Source organism: Canis lupus, chromosome 1, assembly GCF_048164855.1.
Source record: "Canis lupus baileyi chromosome 1, mCanLup2.hap1, whole genome shotgun sequence".
NCBI classification, from domain to species: Eukaryota; Metazoa; Chordata; class Mammalia; order Carnivora; family Canidae; genus Canis; species Canis lupus.
Genome location: NC_132838.1, coordinates 112,406,761 through 112,428,952, shown reverse-complemented (window position 1 = coordinate 112,428,952; position 22,192 = coordinate 112,406,761). Strand labels below are relative to the sequence as shown.

At 44.3% G+C, this 22,192-nt stretch overlaps 1 long non-coding RNA gene across 16 annotated transcripts in view; it reads left to right on the top strand.

Annotated features, from left to right (window-relative positions):
* Window positions 1-22,192, top strand: part of LOC140604607 (uncharacterized) — a 110,713-nt gene that overhangs the window by 40,306 nt on the left and 48,215 nt on the right. For all 16 annotated transcript variants that reach the window (XR_012007435.1, XR_012007433.1, XR_012007442.1 and 13 more), the window contains one exon: window positions 21,459-21,606. This is a non-coding gene — a long non-coding RNA (uncharacterized lncRNA). The remainder of the gene's footprint in view (window positions 1-21,458; window positions 21,607-22,192) is intronic.

The following is a 22,192-nucleotide window of genomic DNA, read 5'->3' as shown; positions in this document are numbered from 1 at the left end:
GTCCTCACTCCATTTACAATTTCCTCCCGGTTCTATGGCCACATGGGTAAGGTGGGAAGCAAGAGAGTCCTGAAGAGGAGAGGCTATTTCTCTCTTGCTCAGAACATTGGCTCTGAAACTGGGACCCCTTGTTTGTCAGGAAGGTGGCTGGGGCTTAGTTGCTCCAGCCGAAAGGAGCGGGAACTGGGCTGGTGCAAGACCCTAGGGCTTCAGGTCCAAGAGGGTTTGAGAAACAGGAACCACAGGAGGGCAGGAGCCCTTAAAGGGTGTTTGTTGGCTCTGGACCTTGTTTGGAAACAGCCCAAGGCAAAGGAAGAAGGTAATACTATTTAGAGTAACCATGAAGGGTTACAGAACATTAGTACTTACTAAACTTGACTCATTTCAGAGACTTTGGGAAATGTGCTCAAAGGAAGAGGAGATACTGGGCTTGAATGCTGAGTGATATTTGCAGGGGTGGGGGGTGCTGAAGGGAAGGTTAACAAGGAAGTCCTCCCAGGTAGTCTCCAGACAGGAGTGAGAACAGTGGCTTGGTTGTTTAAGAGGAGGGAAGAGGCAAGTCATGAGTCAAACCCTATTTATTCTTACCCTGTCAATTTTCAAATTATTGCCGCTTATGGACATGTTGGAGTGTTGATTATAGATTTTGCTACTATAGAATTTATAAAGCACCTGCATGGGGCAGGTACAATGGGGATTGTCCTCCAGTTGAAAGCTTGGTCTGATAAAGCTAGGTCTGATATAAACCATTGATGTGGTTTCTCTGGAAAATTCTAACAATGGTCTCTGTTCTCTGGAGGCTCAAATCTAAAGCAAGATGACATATATTCATAAAACCTAGAAATGGAAGTGGAACCAAATACCAGAAGTGGCAGGAGTGCATGGTAGGCTCAGAGTCACTCAGGGAACTCTGGGTTAGGTGGAGCTTGGGTGGTGTCTTGCTGGTAGAGTAGGATTTGCGTTGGTAGAAGGTGGAAAGGAGGGAAGCACAGAGAAGGAGCATGGAGCTAACTGGCTGGGGATCTTTGAGGGCAAGGGGGGGTGTTACTGTTCATTTTTGTGTTCTTGAACTTATGCAGGGCCTGGCACTTTGGGAGTACTCTATCAATATTTGTTGAATTAAGTGATATTCTTGTAACACTTTAACTAGGCCTGGTATGTTAGGAAGCATGTGAAAAGTGCAGTCCATTATCAGAAAGAAAATTTCACTGATGAATGGTCACCCACCACAGGGAACCTGGGGGGAGTGCTTTCCTTTCCCCATTGAATTGTCAGCCAGCCCACTCCCAGGCTGCTGTAGGGTCCGTGAGTTCCTCCTAGCCCTTTCTCTGGGTCCCCTCAGTGCTGGCTCCCAGTCAGTTCCCTCTGTCTGGTTTTCTCCTCCAAGGACTTGAGGTGGGGTGTTGGGTCCTGGGTACCACAGGAGGGGGCTTTGTGTCCCTTTGGATCCATTGATCTAAAACACCCCCAGGACAGACTTTTTTCTTGTTAATATTGACAACTACTTAGAGCCCATCTGAAGAACATTATTTGTTTCAACACAGTCTCTCTGCTTTACAAAGCTCCCTCTTCAGGAAGGAGGTAAGGGGAAAGTGGGGAGAAAATACCATTCTGCCCCTATTTGGTTTCCTCACTCCACAGAGTACTTAGTAGACATTCAAAAACGTTTGTTGACTGATTCCATGATTCATGCTGCCCTAATAATTATTTATTCATACACCTATTCAGTAGACATTTGAGCACTGAATATGTGCCCAGGGTTTGCTAGGTAGTGGCTACCGAGAAGAAGAAGGTTTGAAATTGTCTTTGAGGGACTCTTACTAGACATGGAGACCGCCTGAGGGCTGCCCCAACTGCTCCGTTTCACAGAGCGGAAATTAAAACACAGGGAAGTTATATGATTTGTGCAACAGCATACAGTTCTGTTAGCCACAAAGCCACAGGACTAACATTCAAGTTTCCTGACCTGCTAGAATTTCTGTGGTGTGCAGCTGCCCATTGTCATACCTGTAGGTGTGGTGAGCTCTTGTAGGTGAGAGTGGACATTCAGAATGAGCCCACAAATGCCTTGGATTAACCAGAAGGAAATGTCTGACCCAACCATGACCATCTGGGACATTTGCATTATTACTATTTTATTTTTTTTCACATTGAACTTGAAATGAGGAAAACTGAGCCCAGAAACCAAGAGTGGAAGATTTTCACAGGGGATTGGCCCTTAAAAATCTGTGTCTACCTCTATTGAGGTATTTCCCACTGTACTGTGATGTTCTGACTTTGAACTGGGTTCCCTGCATAGCCCAGAGCTCAGTGAAGGCAGAGACCATCTGGTTCATCTTTGTGTCTCTGGCACATAGTACATAGCAGGCTCTAATAAATATTTCTTAAAAATAAAACTGAATATGGGGGGGTCTGGGTGGCTCAGTTGGTTGAGCATCCAACTCGATTTTGACTCAGGTTCTGATCTCAGGGTCTTGAGATCTAGCCCTGCGTCAGGCTCTATGCTCAGTGGGGAGTCTACTTGAGATTCTCTCCCTCTGTCCCTACCCCCACTCTCTCTCTTTCTCTCAAAATAAAGAAATCTTTTTTGGGGGTGGGGGTTGGGGACAGCAAAACAAGGTTTATTGAGCGATAGCAAAGTGATAGTACAAAGCTCCCAAAGAAGAAGGGGACCCGAAAAGGTTGTCACGGGAGTTTCTAAGTCTAGGTTTTTTTTTTTTTTTTTTTTTATTTATGATAGTCACAGAGAGAGAGAGAGAGAGAGAGGCAGAGACACAGGCAGAGAGAGAAGCAGGCTCCATGAACCGGGAGCCCAACGTGGGATTCGATCCTGGTCTCCAGGATCTGCCCTGGGCCAAAGGCAGGCGCCAAACCGCTGCGCCACGCAGGGATCCCCAAGTCTAGGGGTTTTTATGGGCTTGTTGACAGGCTGTTTTAATCTAATTAACCCTCCCTGTGTCTGTCATCCAATCAGGTTTTTGTCATCTACCTATCACATGGGGAAGGGTGGAGGGCTTCCTCCAGGGTGGTATAAAATTCTTTTAAGGGTGGTTTCCTCTTAAGGCAAGGACCCCTTGTCCCTGCCTGCCTTTCTAGCTGTTCATCATTCTCCACTCTGAAGAGGTAACCCTAACTGCTGTTAGGGAAAAAGGGCAATGACCGGTCTTAGCTACTTCCTGTTGGTCAGGGGCATTGGATGGGGTGGCAGTCAGTTCCTCTCATTCTGATCTATCAACGGGTCCCCTGTCGATATCTGGTTTGACTTCCATATGAAGCTCCATATGAATCATCATTTGGAGTTTGATGACCTTTATTCTGGAAGATATAAAGCAAGTTGGGGGCATTTAGGAGGCAAAGCCCAAAGCACCAATGCAAGACTGAGTACAGCCAAGGGTCCCGTGAGAGATGGAGGATGTTTTACTGTACTCCACTGTATGTACTGTGAGGGTGAAAGGAATGCAATAAGGAATATGGTTTTGATGGGATATAGGAAGAGTAACATTATCTGTGCCTTGTCACTTCAAGACTAGTTTGAGGTCCTCTCTGTGTTCACAGAGGGGTTTTGGTTCCTTGTTGTTAGGCCCCATTGGGGAGCAGGGTTTGACTCTGGAATGGTGGATCCAGGCTTCAAATTCAGGCACTTTGACTGCTATTAAAGTAGGTAAAACATTGTATGCAGGCCTTCCCTGACTGGCTCTAACAAGCTTCTGGTCCCCAGGGTAAAATGGGACAGGTTGGTTATTTTGGGGCTGGGAGTTGGGAAGCTCCTTGCAAAAGGGATGAAATGATTTATCAAATCAAAGACTCTTGTCTATCAGCAGGTCATTTACAAGGAAGAGTCTCCCATATAAGATCTCGAAGGGGCTCAACTCCTTTTTCATGGGGGTATTCCTAATTCGGAGTAAGGCAACAGGGAGTAGAGACATCCAATTTTGACTTGTTTCTTGTGCTACTTCATTTTTCCAAGGATTGAAGTCTTCAGGCACAGTGTAAGTAATAGATAATGCCCCAAACCTTAGATACTCCTTCTGTTATCACTCTGAAGGAGGTGGGGAGTCCAAACTGAAGGATTTACTAGTGCATTTATCATTTCTGAGGCTCTTTAGGTTATACAGGGGAAGGCCTCAACCCAGTATATGAAGGTATCTGCCCAAACCAGAAGGTACCTGTACCTATGCATTTTAGGCATGTGTGAAGTCCATTTGCCAGTCTCTCCCAGGGTAACTTCCTACTCGCTGTATACCTCTGGGGATTTGCAGATGGGAGAATGGGTTATTATTCATGTTTTTCCTGTCCTAGAGTTAGTTTTCATAGCTTTGGAAATCAAGAGAGCAGGAATGCCACCGCTGCCCCTAAAGTATATCGGTCAGCCACAAGCCACCAGATCTAGCTCTTTGCTTAAATATTCCATTGGCTGTTAGGCTGACCTTGAGCCTGTGTTAGAACACCCAGGGCCATTCCTTTTCTGTCACATACAAGTTGTAAGCCCTCCTGGTAGGAAGACTTAAAGCTGGAGCACTGAGTCAGGCTCTCTCGAGATTTTTTAAAAAGCTTTTTCTGACTCTGGATCTCACATTAATAGGTGGGTACCGGCTGTCTGGATGTCTTTCATCAACCTGTAGAGGGGGCATGCTATTCTCTATATCCTGGTATTTATGAGCAACAGTATCCTGTTATGCCCAAAAAACCTTTCCAACAAGGGAAAGTTCTGGGTTCCTTAAGGTGTATGGGAACAAGCACTGCTGTTAAGCCCTGACACACTTTAGCCCAAGTTGCCCAGACCTGATTAATATCAGCCTCCACAAAGGGGAGGCAACTGCTAGTCTACCCAGGGGCTATCAAGAGAGGTGTGGGGTTCTCAGGCATTAAGAAAGAGTGAGAGAAAATTAGATCTTCCCAGTTGTATCCCAGAAGGTGAGAAAAAAATATGACCATGGGTAGCCCAGTGATGCCCTTAACAACAACACTGCAGTTGGACAGTTGGCCTGGGGTGGAAAGTAGAACAGAAAATGTGGCTCCAGTATCAAGAAGGAAATTGACTGGCTTTCCTTCTATTTCCAGAATTACTTGAGGCTCTGGGTTCTTTGAGTGAGCTGTTTCAGAGGAACCACCACATAGCCAGGCACTATCAGTCCTGATCAGGGGCACTGGCCACTTGAGCCCTTGCAGACTGAGGTCCCCAAGGACATTCGAATTTCCAGTGTCCCTCTCCACAAGTGGGACAAGGGTTATAGGGCCTTGATTTTTGCCTTTGAAGGCGTTCTCACTTCCAGTGTCCTGGGAAGCTACAAGGATGGCATTTGGTGCCAGAACCTTGGGAGGCCAAGTTGGCAATGTCATGCAAGGTCACAACCAAAGCCTCAGAATGCATCTTCAGCTTCTGTTCCTTACTCTCCTCTTGGTCCCGATTGTAAAAGACCTGCTGGCAGTTTGTAAGAGGGTCCCTTTGAGGCCAACAGCCAACTTTTGCAATTTTTTCCCAAATATCTGGGGCTGATTGGGTCTTTCAGAATGATATCAGCCTCAGGAGAACCAAGGGAGATAGCTGTGTATTCAATGAGAGCCTCTCTCAATCTAAGAAAACTGTTGTGTTTTCTTATTTATTTATTTATATATTTTCTTTTTTTATTTTTTACTTTTGCTCTTGGGTTTTTCTCCTGAGTTTGGGTTACCAATAGACCCAGATATCCTTTACCAGAGACTTTGAAAGCTCTCTTAACAATTACCCATGAAAACTTTGAGACAGATGTAACTGACATTTTAATGTGAGCTTATTTGACCTTCAGCCAACTTAGATAGAATAAGTTTCATTCCCGGTTCTAAACCTTATCAGCTGGACAGATGAACAGACGCTATTTTTTTTCCCCCCTACTGAAGTGGGAATATGCAGTCCATATTGGGCTGGAGAAGGCAGGGAAATTTCCCTGAAACAAAAGGAGTTTTGGTAGCTGCTTTGGAATATTCTTTAAAGTCTCTGTCCCAAGGTAGACTAACCACAGTTGGCTCCAATTATAGCCATTAACCCAGGAAATGAATGAGGGGGAAGCTCCCATGTACTGCTCAATTCCTCTATGATGCAGGCTTGGAAGTGATGGCAATACCAGTTTCCAAGGGGATTGTTAGAATCCCAGCTGAGATCCTGAGAGGATCCCAAATGGGGTCTTGAGGAGGTAGAGCCTGGGCTCCAGTTGGAAACTAGAGCTACCCTTGGGCTCACTCATCCCTTGATCTCCATATCTTTCAGCAGTGACCAGAACCCCATGCATTTTTGTCTCGGAGGGGGTCTGTTTTAACAGAAGCATTACATCTTTCCAGGTTTGGAAAATTTTCTGAGGTTCCCCCTTTGTCTCAGGTCTTGTAGCAGCATTTCCCCTTGGTCCCCCCTCCAAGCATTACCTGTAAAGCCCTCAAGTGCAGGCAGGTAAGGGTTAGGGTAGACAGGTAAGAGGACCTGATCTTTTTTTTTTTTTTTTTTAGCTTTCTTTAAGATTTTAATTTCATTGGGATGCCTGGGTGGCTCAGCAGTTGGGCGTCTGCCTTCGGTTCAGGACGTGATCCTGGAGTCCCGGGATCGAGTTCCATATCAGGCTTCCTGCATGGAGCCTGCTTCCCTCTCTGCCTGTGTCTCTGCCTCTCTCTCTCTCTCTCTCTGTGTGTCTCTCATGAATAAATCAATAAAATCTTTAAAAAAAGATTTTTATTTTTTAATTATTTTTAAAATTCTATTTTATTTAAATTCAATTTGCCAACATATAACACCCAGTGCTCATCTCATCATATGTCCTCCTTAATGCTTGTCACTCAGTTACCCCATCCCCCCACCACCTCTCCTTCTGTAACCCTTTGTTCACTTCTCAGAGTTAGGAGTCTCTCATGGTTTGTCTTCCTCTCTAATTTTTCCTCATTCAGTTGCCCCCCTTCCATTATGGTCCTTTTCATGATTTATTATATTCCACACATGAGTGAAATCATATGATAATTGTCTTTCTCTGATTGACTTATTTCACTCAACATAATATCCTCCAGTTCCATCCATGTTGATGTAAATGGTAGGTATTCGTCCTTTCTGGTGGCTGAGTAATATTCCATTGTGTATATACACCACATCTTTATCCATTCATCTGTCGAAGGACATTGTGGCTCCTTCCACAGTTTGGCTATTGTGAGCTTTGCTGCTATGAACATTGGGGTGCAAGTGTCCCTTTGTTTCAATACATCTGTATCTTTGGGTGTAAATACCCAGTAGTGCAATTTCTGGGTCATAGGGTAGCTCTATTTTTAACTTCTTGAGGAACGTCCACTTTGTTTTCCGGAGTAGCTGCACTAGCTTGCATTCCCACCAGCAGTGTGAGAGGGTTCCCCTTTCTCTCCATATCCTCGCCAACATTGTTGTTTCCTGTCTTGTAATTTTAGCCATTCTCAGGTGTAAAGTGGCATCTCATTGTGGTTTTGATTTGTATTTCCCTGATGACAAATGATATGGAGAAGGGGACCTGATCTTAAATCTGGATAAATTAATCTGGATCTACTTTTGATGTGAGTGTGGTGTTCCTTTGTTCCTCCCCATCCCCCACTGTACTGCCACCCCAGGGTTGGGGGGCGGTGGCCAGAATAGAGTAGCCAGGAGCCTGAGATCAATCCTACATTGCTGATATCAGAACAAAAGAAAATGAGCCACCTTTTTCCCAGTTAAAACTAGGAAGGCAAAGTCCCTCAGGTGGCCATGTCTCATTCTCCAACTTATATTGTGATCATGCCCCAGAACAAAAGAAAATGAATTGCAGCTTTGCCTGGTTAAAACCAAGAAGACTGGGCAGCCCGGGTGGCTCAGCGGTTTAGCACCGCCTTCAGCCCAGGGTGTGATCCTGGAGTCCCACATCGGGCTCCCTGCATGGAGCCTGCTTCTCCTGCCTGGTTCTCTGCCTCTCTCTCTCTCTGTGTTTCTCATGAATAAGTAATAAAATCTTGAAACAAACAAAAAAACCCCAGAAAGCATCTAAGTAAACAATATTGAGCTATTTATAGGTCTGATACTCCTCTGATAGCCTATAATGCCAGGAAGGGACTCTAAAGGAGTAAGGGTCTTGGTCAGGGAATTACCCATCTGCAAGAAGAGAGATAAAGGTATTCCTTACCTCAATTTCTAATAGTTGATCAGGGAGATGTGGGGGGAGAGGCAAAGGCATCCCTCATCTTAGTTCCTCCTCATCTTGTCCTGATAATCTGGCTCTAACTTCTCACGAGACTGACAGCCAGAGCCCCTGCCCTTTCTGTGAGGTGCTAGAAGTAGTCGTGCTTACCCAGGCTTGGCCCTGCCTCCAGAGAGCAACTCTGGTTTCCCCACCCTTAAGACTCCTTTAGAAGTCAATGGATATACTAGATTTCTTTTAGTAGACTTGTTCTGTCTGGCATAGCCACATGGAGGGACAAGGTGGGGCACCCAAGGAGGGGAAATCCACCTGGGATAACCCCTGATGGAACTGAAGATCAGGAGATCCCTTAGATACACCTTAGTTCTTTTGTTCTGCATGGCCATTCCTTCACATAAGTGGGGTAGCCAGTTGGAGGGGGAGTCCTGGTAATACCTGGAATAGGAGCCAGAAATAGGAGACCATTCCTCACAGTAATGGAACTGTGAGTGTGACCTCGTGGAGGCCACCCAAACCACTCTCAAGAGAATGTTTGGAGGACTGTTCTGGGCTTTCCCACTCATTCTCCTAGAGGAGGAATCAGCTGAGAAAAGAGTAGTAGAGGAGTTTCTCTTCAGATGCCTGGACAGGCAAGTAAGGTACCAGATCCCTGTGACAGCCTTCAAGTGTCCACCAAAGAGTAGCTTTGGTCAGGCCCTTCATTTCCTGCTTGGTTTTCCCTAGGTCCCTCACATCCAGTCATCTGCCCCGAAATGAGTTCTGAGTCCTCACCAAACTGACATTCTCAACTTCTGTTGGGGCATCAGTCAGAAAGGGGCTCAGAGAACCTGTCACCCGAGACTTGAAAATGGCAGCTGTGCTAATCGCTCTTACATGGCTGGCGGGTGCCCATTGTTTCAACAACAACAACAACAACAAAAAAAAAATAGGGAGAGAGAGTGCGTGTGTGAGAGACCCTTGCTGCCCACTACTCACATTTAGTTGTTTTTAACAATGGGGGAGATCCCAGATGAGCCCTCATAAATGTTGCAGGATTTTTTTCTGCATCAGTGCCTACAGTTCTTGGTCACGCTGCTTCAAAGAGTGAAGAGGTAGACCAGACAAGAGTGGTGGGCAGCAAAGTAAGGTTTATTGAATGATAGCAAAGTGATAGTACAAAGCTTCCTAAAAGGGAGGGGACCGGAGAGAGTTGCCCTCAAAATGAATCTTTTTTTTTATTTAAAGATTTTATTTATTCATGAGAGATACAGAGGTAGAGAAGCAGGCTCCACGCAGGGAGCCTGACATGGGACTTGATCCCGGGACTCCAGGATCACGCCCCGGGCTGAAGGCAGGTGCCAAACCGCTGAGCCACACAGGGAATCCCCAAAATAAATCTTTTTTTTTTTTTTTTAAACCTGAATAAAAGGTATATGCCAACAGAGGTGTGGGGTGACTGAGCCGCTGCACAAGTAGGAAAAACCAGTGTCATCAAATCAGCTGATGTGGCTTTCTAATACAGGTCTAGTGCCCAGAATGGGGAAGCAGGTAGTTCTGTGGCTCTGCTGCTTTGTATTCCTAGAATACAAAGTTTCCATTTTGCCAGACACACTTCCCTGGCCCACAGGAAAGGGAAGGGTTAGGAGAGTGTAGGGACTTCAGGATTGTCATTTGGGGGAGGTCTGTTTTGTGAAAAGGTGCTAGATATATTTCAGGGCTGATAGAGAGTAGGCCTCTGACTGGTGAGTATGCAGCAGACACATCTAGCTGAGGATGAGAAAGAGCTGTCACAGTCAAGTAAATTTCCTTGGAAAATTACAAGTTTACTGAGGGAGTTCACGCAGGGACTGGAAATCTGAAAATGTATCACAATGATTTTGTTGTTGCTTATGAAGGTTATAAGGGCAGAGCTTGGCTTGGAACTCAGGTTCCCGACTAATATCACATTTTATTAGGGAGGTTAAGTGCATTTACGGATTATGGCCACAAGATGGCAGCACTGCCCCACTGGTGTTTCCTAAGAATGCTACCCAGGCCTGAGCAAGTCTGTGGTGTTGGGCCAGCGGTGTTGGGATGAGGGAAAAATGAATAAATCAGACACAAGTGAAGTGAATAGGTAATTTTTTCCCCCTGTCAAGTGACAGAATTGAGGTGAGTCTGAAACCATTGCATTTTAGAACTGGAACATACTTTTTTAAAAAATAAAGATTTTATTTGAGAGGGTGAGCATGCTTGTGAGAGAGAGAGAAGAGAGAGAGAGAGAGAGAGAGAGAGAATGAGCTTGAGAGCACACAGGAGTGGAGGAAGGGCAGAGCGAGAGGGAGCACGGGGCTCCAGGCAGGGCTGGATCCCAAGACCCTGAAATCATGACCTGAGCCAAAGTCAGATGTTTAACCTACTGAACCACTCAGGCCCCTGGAACACACCTTAGAGAAGTGTCTCAAATTTTAATGTGTTTACAGATCACCTTGTTTAAGTACAGGTCAGATTCCTCTGGTTGGGCCTGGGATGCTACATTTCTTTTTTTTTTTTTAATTTTTATTTATTTATGATAGTCACAGAGAGAGAGAGAGAGAGAGGCAGAGACATAGGCAGAGGGAGAAGCAGGCTCCATGCACCGGGAGCCCGACGTGGGATTTGATCCTGGGTCTCCAGGATTGTGCCCTGGGCCAAAGGCAGGCGCCAAACTGCTGCGCCACCCAGGGATCCCGGATGCTGCATTTCTAATAAGCTTCTGAATGATGCTGTTGCTGCTGGTTGGTGGGCCACACTTTGAGTAGCAAAGCTTTAGTAGTTATTTAGGGATTAAGTCTCACTTCACCTAACTTATGGATAAGGAGAAACTGAAGTCCAGAGAGAGTATGTGAGTTGCCTAACAAAGTCATGACTTTAGCACAAAACTTTGTGCATTTAAACCCAAGATGATTCGTAGTCTATTTCTCATGAACTGTATCGTGTGGCCCCTCTTTGCTGTTGTTAGTGGCATCTCTTTGGTATAGGAATGCAGAATCTCGATTTTCGCCACTATCCCCTTTGGTCTTTGCTCAGGGCGTTGCTTTGGTTACTGTGTTACTCAAAATCTTCAGTGGCTCTTGTGTAACTACAAGATCAAGTTCCAATATCTCTGTCTAGTTTTCATCGCTGTACAACGTATAGTCCCACTTTGGCAAGCTTACATAACTTCCCTGTTTCTTTTTCTTTTTTAATTTTATTTTAATTAATTAATTAATTAATTAATTAATTTATGATAGTCACAGAGAGAGAGAGGGAGGCAGAGACATAGGCAGAGGGAGAAGCAGGCTCCATGCACCGGGAGCCCGATGTGGGATTCGATCCCAGGTCTCCAGGATCACACTCTGGGCCAAAGGCAGGCGCCAAACCGCTGCACCACCCAGGGATCCCCCCCTGTTTCTTAAACTTATTTTCCACCAGATTTGCTCTTCCTTGCTCTTCCTGTTCCCTAAACCACGTTCAGTCTTTTCTCAGTGGAGGTCCTCTCGGCATGGGCTTTGGAGTGAGACACACCTACTTTCTAATAATCTTAGATCCAACACCAACTTTGTCAAGTTACTTTCTCTTCCTGAGCATCAGCATCCTCTGAAATAACCCCATGAGGTGGTTGGGAGGGATAAATAAAATAACATGCAAACCCCTTCTCATTCCTGAAATCCCCCTCAAAATTAGCTTCTACAGTGGTGCCTGACACCTGGTTCCCCGTGCTGGTGTTTCTCATCGTCTCTGTGTCCCTAAGGCTTAACGATTCAAAGGCCTAACCTGAATCCTACCTCTTGTGAAACCTTTCCCAGCCATTCCTGATCTAGGTGACCCTGCCCTTTTGTAAATTATTTCACCTAAGTATTAGCATTTAACTATGTGCCAGGCTCTCAGTGAGACCCAGTAGAGAGGCTTGCCTCTATTACTTGGATTTGTAATAGTTGAGGGAAATTTAGTTACATTTTTTTTTCAGTGCTCTGTGAGTGTCATAGCTACCATCTCTTTTGTCACTTACTGCCTAGCAGCAGCTCCTCTGCACCAGCAGCACCAGATCCTGGTGATTTGTGAATACTTAGGGATAGTTCTCATCAGGGTCCTTCCTGCCTCTGGATTTGGGTTAAATTGGTGTTCCTTTTTGCATGTTATCAGATGCAAGGGAAGGGTTGATGAAATCTCTTTATGGAAACCTCAAGATAATAACGCTAAGGAAGTTGAGCATGGTATCATTGCTTCAATAACCTGGTGACAGGAGATGTGTACACTTTCCTATTTCATGAAATTTACAACAGGGTCCTTATTTACTTCAGAAGAGACAAAGGCCAAGTGGAGAGAGCAAGGTTAAGGCAGGTTGTGTAGCTCTGACTTAGATTCTGTGAATAGTTCATTCAGTTGTACCTGGTAGTGCTCTTCTTGCATATGTTCATATATTTATATCACATGATTTATAACTCTCCCTCAGTGGCAGCTCACATCAGGCTCATGACAGTAAAATTATATGGTGTGTGCCTTCTTTGCAGCAAAGGTTTCCTTGAAGTCTGGAGAGAAAACAGACCAGCAGGGCTGGACCCTTTACTTAGCATCCTGCCTTCTTTTTTTTTTTATTGGACAGCAGTCTACTCAGTTGTCACTTTCTCAATCAGGGGATTTTTGGTCTTTCCTTTCCCCTACCATGGGTCCATGCCAAAGTCCAAAAATATTTATATTGTGCCTGGAACTGGCTGTTATTTTATTATTTTAGAAAGAGGCCTGAGGAATGGCTTCCTTATCGATTTCCAGGACTCTAATCTTCACTGTCTAAGCTGGTGGTTTCCAGCCCTGGATGCTGAAGAATCACTTGCAGTGCATTTATTTATTTTTTTTAAAGATTTTTATTTATTTATTCATGAGAGACACAGAGAGAGAAAGCCAGAGACATAGGCAGAGAGAGGCAGGGAGCCCGATGTGGGACTCAATCCCAGGACTCCAGGATCACGCCCTGGGCCAAAGACAGGCACTTAACCGCTTAGCTACCCATGCGTCCCTCCTGGAGTGCATTTAAAACCTACCAGTGTCCATGTCTTTTGCCCATTTCATGATTGGATTGTTTGTTTCTTTGGTGTTGAGTTTAATAAGTTCTTTATAGATCTTGGAAACTAGCCCTTTATCTGATATGTCATTTGCAAATATCTTCTCCCATTCTGTAGGTTGTCTTTGAGTTTTGTTGACTGTATCCTTTGCTGTGCAAAAGCTTCTTATCTTGATGAAGTCCCAATAGTTCATTTTTGCTTTTGTTTCTTTTGCCTTCGTGGATGTATCTTGCAAGAAGTTACTATGGCCGAGTTCAAAAAGGGTGTTGCCTGTGTTCTTCTCTAGGATTTTGATGGAATCTTGTCTCACATTTAGATCTTTCATCCATTTTGAGTTTATCTTTGTGTATGGTGCAAGAGAGTGGTCTAGTTTCATTCTTCTGCATGTGGATGTCCAATTTTCCCAGCACCATTTATTGAAGAGACTGTCTTTCTTCCAATGGATAGTCTTTCCTCCTTTATCGAATATTAGTTCACCATAAAGTTCAGGGTCCACTTCTGGATTCTCTATTCTGTTCCATTGATCTATGTGTCTGTTTTTGTGCCAGTACCACAGTGTCTTGATGACCACAGCTTTGTAGTACAACCTGAAATCTGGCATTGTGATGCCCCCAGATATGGTTTTCTTTTTTAAAATTCCCCTGGCTATTCGGGGTCTTTTCTGATTCCACACAAATCTTAAAATAATTTGTTCTAACTCTCTGAAGAAAGTCCATGGTATTTTGATAGGGATTGCATTAAACGTGTATATTGCCCTGGGTAACACAGAAATCTCACAGAGGAAGACATAGACATGGCCAACATGCATATGAGAAAATGCTCTGCATCACTTGCCATCAGGGAAATACAAATCAAAACCACAATGAGATACCACCTCACACCAGTGAGAATGGGGAAAATTAACAAGGCAGGAAACAACAAATGTTGGAGAGGATGCGGAGAAAAGGGAACCCTCATACACTGTTGGTGGGAATGTGAACTGGTGCAGCCACTCTGGAAAACTGTGTGGAGGTTCCTCAAATAGTTAAAAATATACCTGCCCTACGACCCAGCAATTGCACTGTTGGGGATTTACCCCAAAGATACAAATGCAATGAAACGCTGGGACACCTGCACCCCGATGTTTATAGCAGCAATGGCCACGATAGCCAAACTGTGGAAGGAGCCTCGGTGTCCAACGAAAGATGAATGGATAAAGAAGATGTGGTTTATGTATACAATGGAATATTACTCAGCTATTAGAAATGACAAATACCCACCATTTGCTTCAACGTGGATGGAACTGGAGGGTATTATGCTGAGTGAAGTAAGTCAGTCGGAGAAGGACAAACATTATATGTTCTCATTCATTTGGGGAATATAAATAATAGTGAAAGGGAATATAAGGGAAGGGAGAAGAAATGTGTGGGAAATATCAGAAAGGGAGACAGAACGTAAAGACTGCTAACTCTGGGAAACGAACTAGGGGTGGTAGAAGGGGAGGAGGGCGGGGGGTGGGAGTGAATGCATGACGGGCACTGGGGGTTATTCTGTATGTTAGTAAATTGAACACCAATAAAAAATAAATTAAAAAAAATAAAGTACCCACAAAAAATAAAAATAAAAAATAAAACCTACCAGTGTCTGTGCCTTATCCCCAGAGAGACTGATTTGATTGGTCTATGGTGTGGGCCAGGTATTTGTGATTTTTATTTTTATTTTTTATTTATTTATTTATTTATTTATTTTTTAATTTTTATTTATTTATGATAGTCACAGAGAGAGAGAGAGAGAGAGAGGCAGAGACACAGGCAGAGGGAGAAGCAGGCTCCATGCACCGGGAGCCCGATGTGGGATTCGATCCTGGGTCTCCAGGACCGCGCCTTGGGCCAAAGGCAAGCGCCAAACCGCTGCGCCACCCAGGGATCCCTATTTGTGATTTTTAAAAGCTTCCAAGTAAAATAGTTATTTTACAGAGAAACCTTATCCAAGTGGTCAAAGTTAACATCACCAGTAATGGGAGATATCAGTGTCACAGGCCTGATATGATGGACTGAGAAGGCACAGCATCATGTCTGTGGTATTCTTGCCAAAGATGCATAGCTTAAGTTTAATCATGAGAATATATTAGATAAGTTCAAACTGAGGGTCATTTCACAGAATAATTGGCCAATGCTCTTAAAAATGTTAAGTTAACGAAAGTAAAAGAAATTCTCAGGAATTGGCCCAGATTAAAGAAGACTAAGAATATAAAGGCATCAGATACAATTTTTCATCCTAGATGGGTTACTAGTCCAGAAAAAGGACCTTAGTGGAAAGGTTGATAGAATTTGAACAAGAACTGTAGATTAGTTCATTGTATTATATAAATGATAATATATTGATTTTGGTAATTGTGCTTATCTACAACATTAATATTTGGGGAAGTTGAGTGAAGGGTATATGGCAACTTGGACTATTTTTGGAATAGTTTTGAAGGTCTGAAAAGCAAAGAAAAAAGGCTTACAGGGAATTAATGAATTGCCAGAGTTGAGAATCTCTTCCCTGAGTCATCTTGCCTAATATTATCAGAGTTATTTTCCTGACAATGTTGTTCTGTCATGTTTCTGACTTTCTTAAAGCTTCCCAGTTACGTTACTCCTATTATCTGTAGGAGAAGCTCAGATTCCTCAGGCTGCCATTCAGAGCTCCCGTAGCATGGCCCCGATCTGCTGCCTTGCTCAACTTACAGTTTTTGTTTTCTTTCTTTCTTTCTTTCTTTCTTTCTTTCTTTCTTTCTTTCTTTCTTTCTTTCTTCTTTCTTCTTTTTTTTCTTTTTTTTTAAAGATTTATTTATCCATTTGAGAGAGAGAGAGAGAAAGAGCGCATAGTAGGGAGTGGCAGAGGGAGAGAGAAACACAAACAAACACTGCACTGAGTGCGGAACCTGACTCAGGGGTCTATCTCATGATTCTGAGATCATGAAGAGCTGAAACCAAGAATCAGACATTTAACTGACTGTGCTACGGAGGCGCCCCAACAGTTTACTTTCTTGTGTCAGAATTTATTTTAATTCTTTCCCTTATTCCTATAATGCCCCTGCCTTCCTGCCTAGCCTCCTGAATTACTGTTCACTCTAAAGCCCATCTCAGACCTTGTCTCTTCACTGAAGCCCTTTGTGAGTACCTCTGTTAGAAGCAGTCATCTTTCCTTTCCTTGAATTCTGGCAGGTAGGATGCTGTGGAGTGAAAACATGAGCTTTAGATTCAGAAGTATGTGAATCTTAGTCCTGGTTCCATTTTTTTAACAAGTTCTTGCAGGAGACAAGTTAATAGACTTCTTGGAGTTTTGGTTTCTCATTTGCAAAATAGGGATAATAGCACTTGCTTCAAAGGGCATTAGGTGAGGTGTAAACATAAAGCTCCCCAGGACCTAGGAGGTTCCTTCCATTCTTCCTCTGTAGCCTCAGAGGGATTGTGGGAACAAAGGCACTCATCAAGATTACCTGCTGGTCCCTTAATAAAATATAATTGCTTCTGGTCATCACTAAAATGATAGACACTCCTGAGATGAATTGAGTGGCTGGGGCTTTAAGAAATTCAACTGAGATTACTTTTTCCTGGAACCCAACTCAGTGAATAAGTGACCTATGGGTAGAAGAATGTAACTCAAAAGAGGGAGAAGGGAGGGACAATGGGTTTCTAAATGGAGAGCGCTGTGATGCCTCCCACACCCTCCCCTTTGCTCTCAGACAGTATTGAGGAAGTACAACTCCCTACTAATGTCCTTAAGCCATGAGTCCTGCCAAGCAGCCCTTACTAATCCATTCCGTGCTATGTACAGAGGTGAGTCAGGTCTCCTGTGCGGTGAATGCTTTCCTCCCTTTTCTGTTCTCTCTACCCGCACAGCTCTCAGTGCCCAAGTTTGGCCCCAGGCCCAAGTCTCTAGTATTGGTCTAAGAAGACAAGCCCAGGAGGGGCAAGCTGAGAAGGAAGTCAGATTCAACAGGCATGGAAAGAGACAGGTGGGGCTGCCATTGTACAAAGGCCACAAACCTGGGTGTGTTTTATGACTGTTTCTGCATTTGCAATCTCCGCCCCTTTATGACCATTCCCAGCCTCCTGCTTCTCATTACATCTTTCACTAGTATACCTCTTTTGTGGCCAGAGAATGGCTGTGCAAATAGTTGACAGTTCAGTAAGAATGACTTCATGGAGACTAGGAACTTGATCTTCCCAAAGGAGATTTTTCCTAAAAGAGATTGAGGTTCATAAAGGCAAGCTTTTATGAGGGATGTGCAATTGTGAGTGTGGTGTGAGGAAACAAGTGCATGTGTGAAAGGCAAGACGGAAAATGAAATGCTGACTGTTGAATCCTGCAAATGTGGTTGGGGAGCAAAAATCATTTTGAAAGACAGATTTCATTTAGGAGATCTCCAAAATCTTAGGATGTTCTCCTCCCAGATTAAATTATTAATATTTGGGTGGGAGATGAAGTTAGATTATGAGTTGTGGGATATTGGGTAAATTACTTAACTTTTCTGTCTCAGTTTTTTTAATCTGTTAACACAAGGATGATAATATTCATGGGATTTTTTTTTTTTTTTTTTTTTTTTTTTTTTTTTGTGGAGGCTGTAGCTACATAACAGCCTTTAGGATGGTGCCTGGCACATAGCGAGCGCTGAGTGGATGTGAGCTCTAACAGTAATGGCAATAGGCAGAGATGCTGGTCACCTGAGTGGGGATGTACGTTTAAGCCAGGGTCCTGGCAGACCAGCTGGACATGAAAATGATAGGGAGAAGTTAATTTCTAGGAGTGGAAGGATTAGGTCACAGTAACTCATGAACAACATTCTGGAAAATGTCATAATCCAATGGCAGGATTCCCAGAGAGTGTGTGGCTTCTGTCACAGTTATTGTTCCTGGGGGCGGGGCCTGGAAATGTGTCCCAGAGTTCAGTGGTCTTGCTGGAAGCTGAGCCTAGAAGTGGGCTTTAGGGGACATCTTTGCAAACAGCATTCATCCTGCTAAAGGAGTTCCTTGGGATGTCTGGGCACTGCTCCTCTCTCTGCACTGTTGTTATTTAGAAGGAGTAGAGAGAGGACTACAGAAGGATGAAATAAAGAAATGAATGTATAGATTCACAGCGCAGAATTGGGACTGGCGCCTGTAAGTTATGAGGAAGTCTATATAAGTTTTAAGTGAACATAAAAGGACTTTTAAAAACCCAGACCTAGAACATAAAGACTCCTAACTCTGGGAAATGAACTAGGGGTGGTGAAGAGGAGGAGGGCGGGGGATGGGGGTGAATGGGTGACTTGCACTGAGGGGGGCACTTGACAGGATGAGCACTGGGTGTTATTCGTATGTTGGCAAATTGAACACCAATAAAAAATAAATTTATTATTAAAAAAATAAATAAAAAACCCAGACCTCTTCATATAAATACAGTGGTTGCCTTGAATAGATATCAGATACCAGAAACACTGAAGCAGAGTCACAAGAGGTGGGTAGTAGGGCATTCTTTGCTAAATGATGAGAAAGGAGACAAAGGGGGAAATGAGGGTGGGAGGGGGAGAGAAAAGGGGGAAAGAAATGGGGGCAGTGAGGGAAAGGGTGGAAGGGATGGTTAGCAAGGGTACATTGCACTCCAGGCACTGTGTGTGATGCTTCAGACAGCCTACCTTATCCTTTCACTGTCTTTTCCTGATGCAGTGAGCATTAACCTTGTGCTATAGATGAGAGAAAAAGAGGCGCAGGGAGGTGAAGTGATTGATCCAGGATCATCCAGCCAGTTAACGTGAGAGAGATATGGTGTTTCACCTCAAAGCTTGTGCTCTTGCCTGTGTGTCAGAAGAAAAGAGAAGGAAGGCTAATGAAATTTCTGTTGTAGAGTTCAGAAAAGGTACCTGTGGTACCTAGAGTGATGGCTTCCCCCAAGTGTCTACATCCTAACCCCTGTGGATGTTACTTAATTTGGCAAAAGAAACTTCGCAGATGTGATGAAGTTAAGGATCTTGAGATGGTAAGAGCATCCAGGATTATACAAGAGGGCCCAGTGCAGTCACAGTGCCCTTGTAAGTGAGAGAGGGAAGCAGGAGAGCCAGGATTGGAGAATAGCAGTGAGGTTGAGCAAGGCCATCCACTGGCCATTGCTGGCTTTGAAGGCAGAGGGGCTGGGAGCCAAGGAATGTGGGAAATGGGGACACATTCCCCTAGAAATGGGGACAGGTGGAGAAGCAGATCTGCCTCCTGAACCTCCAGAAGGAATATCAGCCTGTCAACACCTGGATTTAATGCCAGTGAGACCCATTTTGGGCTTCTGACCTCCAGAAGTGTAAGAACTGGAAAAAGAAAGTATTTGATCTTTGCATTCTGGATGGTTACAATCTGCCACCTGGAAAAAGACTGGAAAGAATATGGCCAAATATTAAACAATGATTAGGTCTAGATTACAGGTGGAAAATTGAGTAGATGATAGGTATTTTCTTTTTCATACTTTACCTTAATTTTCAAAAATAAAAACATTAAGTATCATTACTCCAGAATGTCATAAATAGCCCCTCCTGAGTTTGTCTTCTTAGACTAATACTAGAGACCTGGGATTGGGGCCAAACCAGAGGATCCAGCACTGAGCTGTGCAGGTGGAAAGAGCAGAAAAGGGAGAAAAGCGTTCATTGAATAGGAAACTGACTCATGGGACACCTGGGTGGCTCAGCGGTTGAGCATCTCTCTTCAGCCCAGGGCGTGATCCTGGAGTCCTGGGGTCGAGTCCTGCGTCAGGGTCCCTGCATGGAACCTGTTTCTCCCTCTGCCTGTGTCTCTGCCTCTCTTTCTCTCTGTGTCTCTCATGAATAAATAAATAAAAGGAGTGAAAATATAAAGGGGAAAGAAGAGAAAATGAGTGAAAATATCAGTGAGGGTGACAAAACATGAGAGACACCTAACTCTGGGAAATGAACAAAAGGTTGTGGAAAGGGAGGTCGGTGGGGGGTTGGGGTGACTGGGTGATGGGCACTGAGGGGGGTACTTGGTGGGATAAGCACTGGGTGTTATGCTATATGTTGGCAAATTGAACTCTAATAAAAATATTTAAAAAATAAATAAAATCTTAAAAAAAAATAAAGGAAACCGACTCACCTCTGTACATAGATAGCACTTGGGCACGGAATGGATTAGTGAGGGCTGCTTGGTTTATAGGGTGTGTTCTGATTGCCTGCTCTTCTCTATTAACTTTCTCCAAAGCCCTTCCTTCCTTCTCACCTCTCCTCTCATCTACTCACAGCCCCCATTTTCCAGAAGACTAAATAGGCAGTTATATGTGACACCCCTGTCCCCCGGTAAAGAATATCCATATGGCCAAAACCCTAAGAAATTAATGTTCTGTGGGAGCAGGGAGAGGGAAGCTCTCATCTGCCTGCGGGAGCCCCTTCAAGATTGCTGAGTGAGCATGCCCTTTGAGTTTGCCGAGGGCAAGAGCAGGAGAAGGAAGGGTGTTAGAGGCAGAGGAACAGCTGTTGCAAGGGCAGGAAGGGAGAAACAGTAGATTCCCTCCTCCTCCCCCTTCGCGGCCTAGGAACAGTAGACTTTGTTCTTAAATCTAAATGGCCCATAACCCCAGTGGATCAAACCCAAAGGAATGAGATTCTAGGCACCAAGGAATAAGATCAGAGACCTGTTATAGGGCAAACCAAGACACTCTCACAACTGGGAATTGTATCAAGTAGCTTTGGACTTGGTGTCCAGGGAGAATGTGCTCGTGAAATATTTGTTGTTTAGGGGAGCGTGAGTGGCTCAGTGGGTTGAATGACTGATGCTTGATTTTGGCTCAGATAGTGATCTCGGGGTTGTGGGATTGAGCCCCAACTTGGGCTCCACGCTTAGTGCGGAGTTGCATGTCCCTTTCCCTCTGTTCCGCTCCCAGCTTGTTTTCTCTCAAATAAAAAGATAGATAAAAAGAAAGAAAGAAAGAAAGAAAGAAAGAAAGAAAGAAAGAAAGAAAGAAAGAAAGAAAAGAAGAGAAAGAAATATTTGTTGTTTAAGGCTCTGGCTTTTCTACTCTTTCCCTCCTGTTTCTTGCAGTACTGGGGTGGGCAGGATCCCCCTGTCCTGTATATATGTCCCTGGTATTTTGCAGGAAGAGTTTGTTGCCTTTGTTGATCTGTAGCGAGCTCTGAGTTGTTTTTGTGTGTGTGTGTGGTGGGGGGGGAGGTTTCACCAGCAATTAAGGAAATGGTAGAGTGGCTCCTTTCTCCACTAACAGTCTCATAATGGAGTCATCGAAATTTCATCTTGATTCTTCTGCTCTCCAGGGAGCCACACCTTTTCCTGGTCCTCCTAGATCCTGGGGGACTCGGAGGGCATGCAGAACTCTCTGTGAGGGAAAACAAATAAACACACAACAGAAAACAAAACCCAGGAATGAGTAAGAACTGTTGCAGTTGCCTCTGTTTTCTTAAGGTATGTTATGTGTTCCTTTCTCCCTTGCCCCTCTCCACCCTGATGTTTGAGGGCCAAGTCCCCATCTCTAGGCACAAAACTGGTTTCCTTGCTCCTATTATGGTTTGATTCCACCCACCAAGACAATGGGCCTTTTTTTCCACCTAGAGTCAAAGGCCCTTGTGTTTGGCCTTAGGAGTTCCACTCTGAACTGGTGCCAAAGCTCGAGACTTCCTGTTCTGTTCCTCCCAGGTCATCTGAGAATCTGCAGGCTTATGGGGTGTGCTGGGGAGTCCTGAGTTATGTCCAGGAAAAAAGGAAGGTTATGGGAATCCCACATGGTTGTTCTTGGGAGAGTCTTCTAGGCCTCTTGGTAGAAGAAGCAGAATTGTGGGCCAGGGGACCTCGGCCCTGGTGCTGGTGACTAAAACTCTGTCCTTGAATTAGGAGATTTGTTTCTCTAGCCCTTAGTTTTGGCATGTGCACAATGAGGGGCTTTGGCTACAAGAGCACAGGCCCTGCGGCTTGAACATCCTGGCTATGCTTTTCCCTTATCTTCCGCATTAAAGTCCATATCATCCCTTCAGGGCCCAATGATCCACCATTA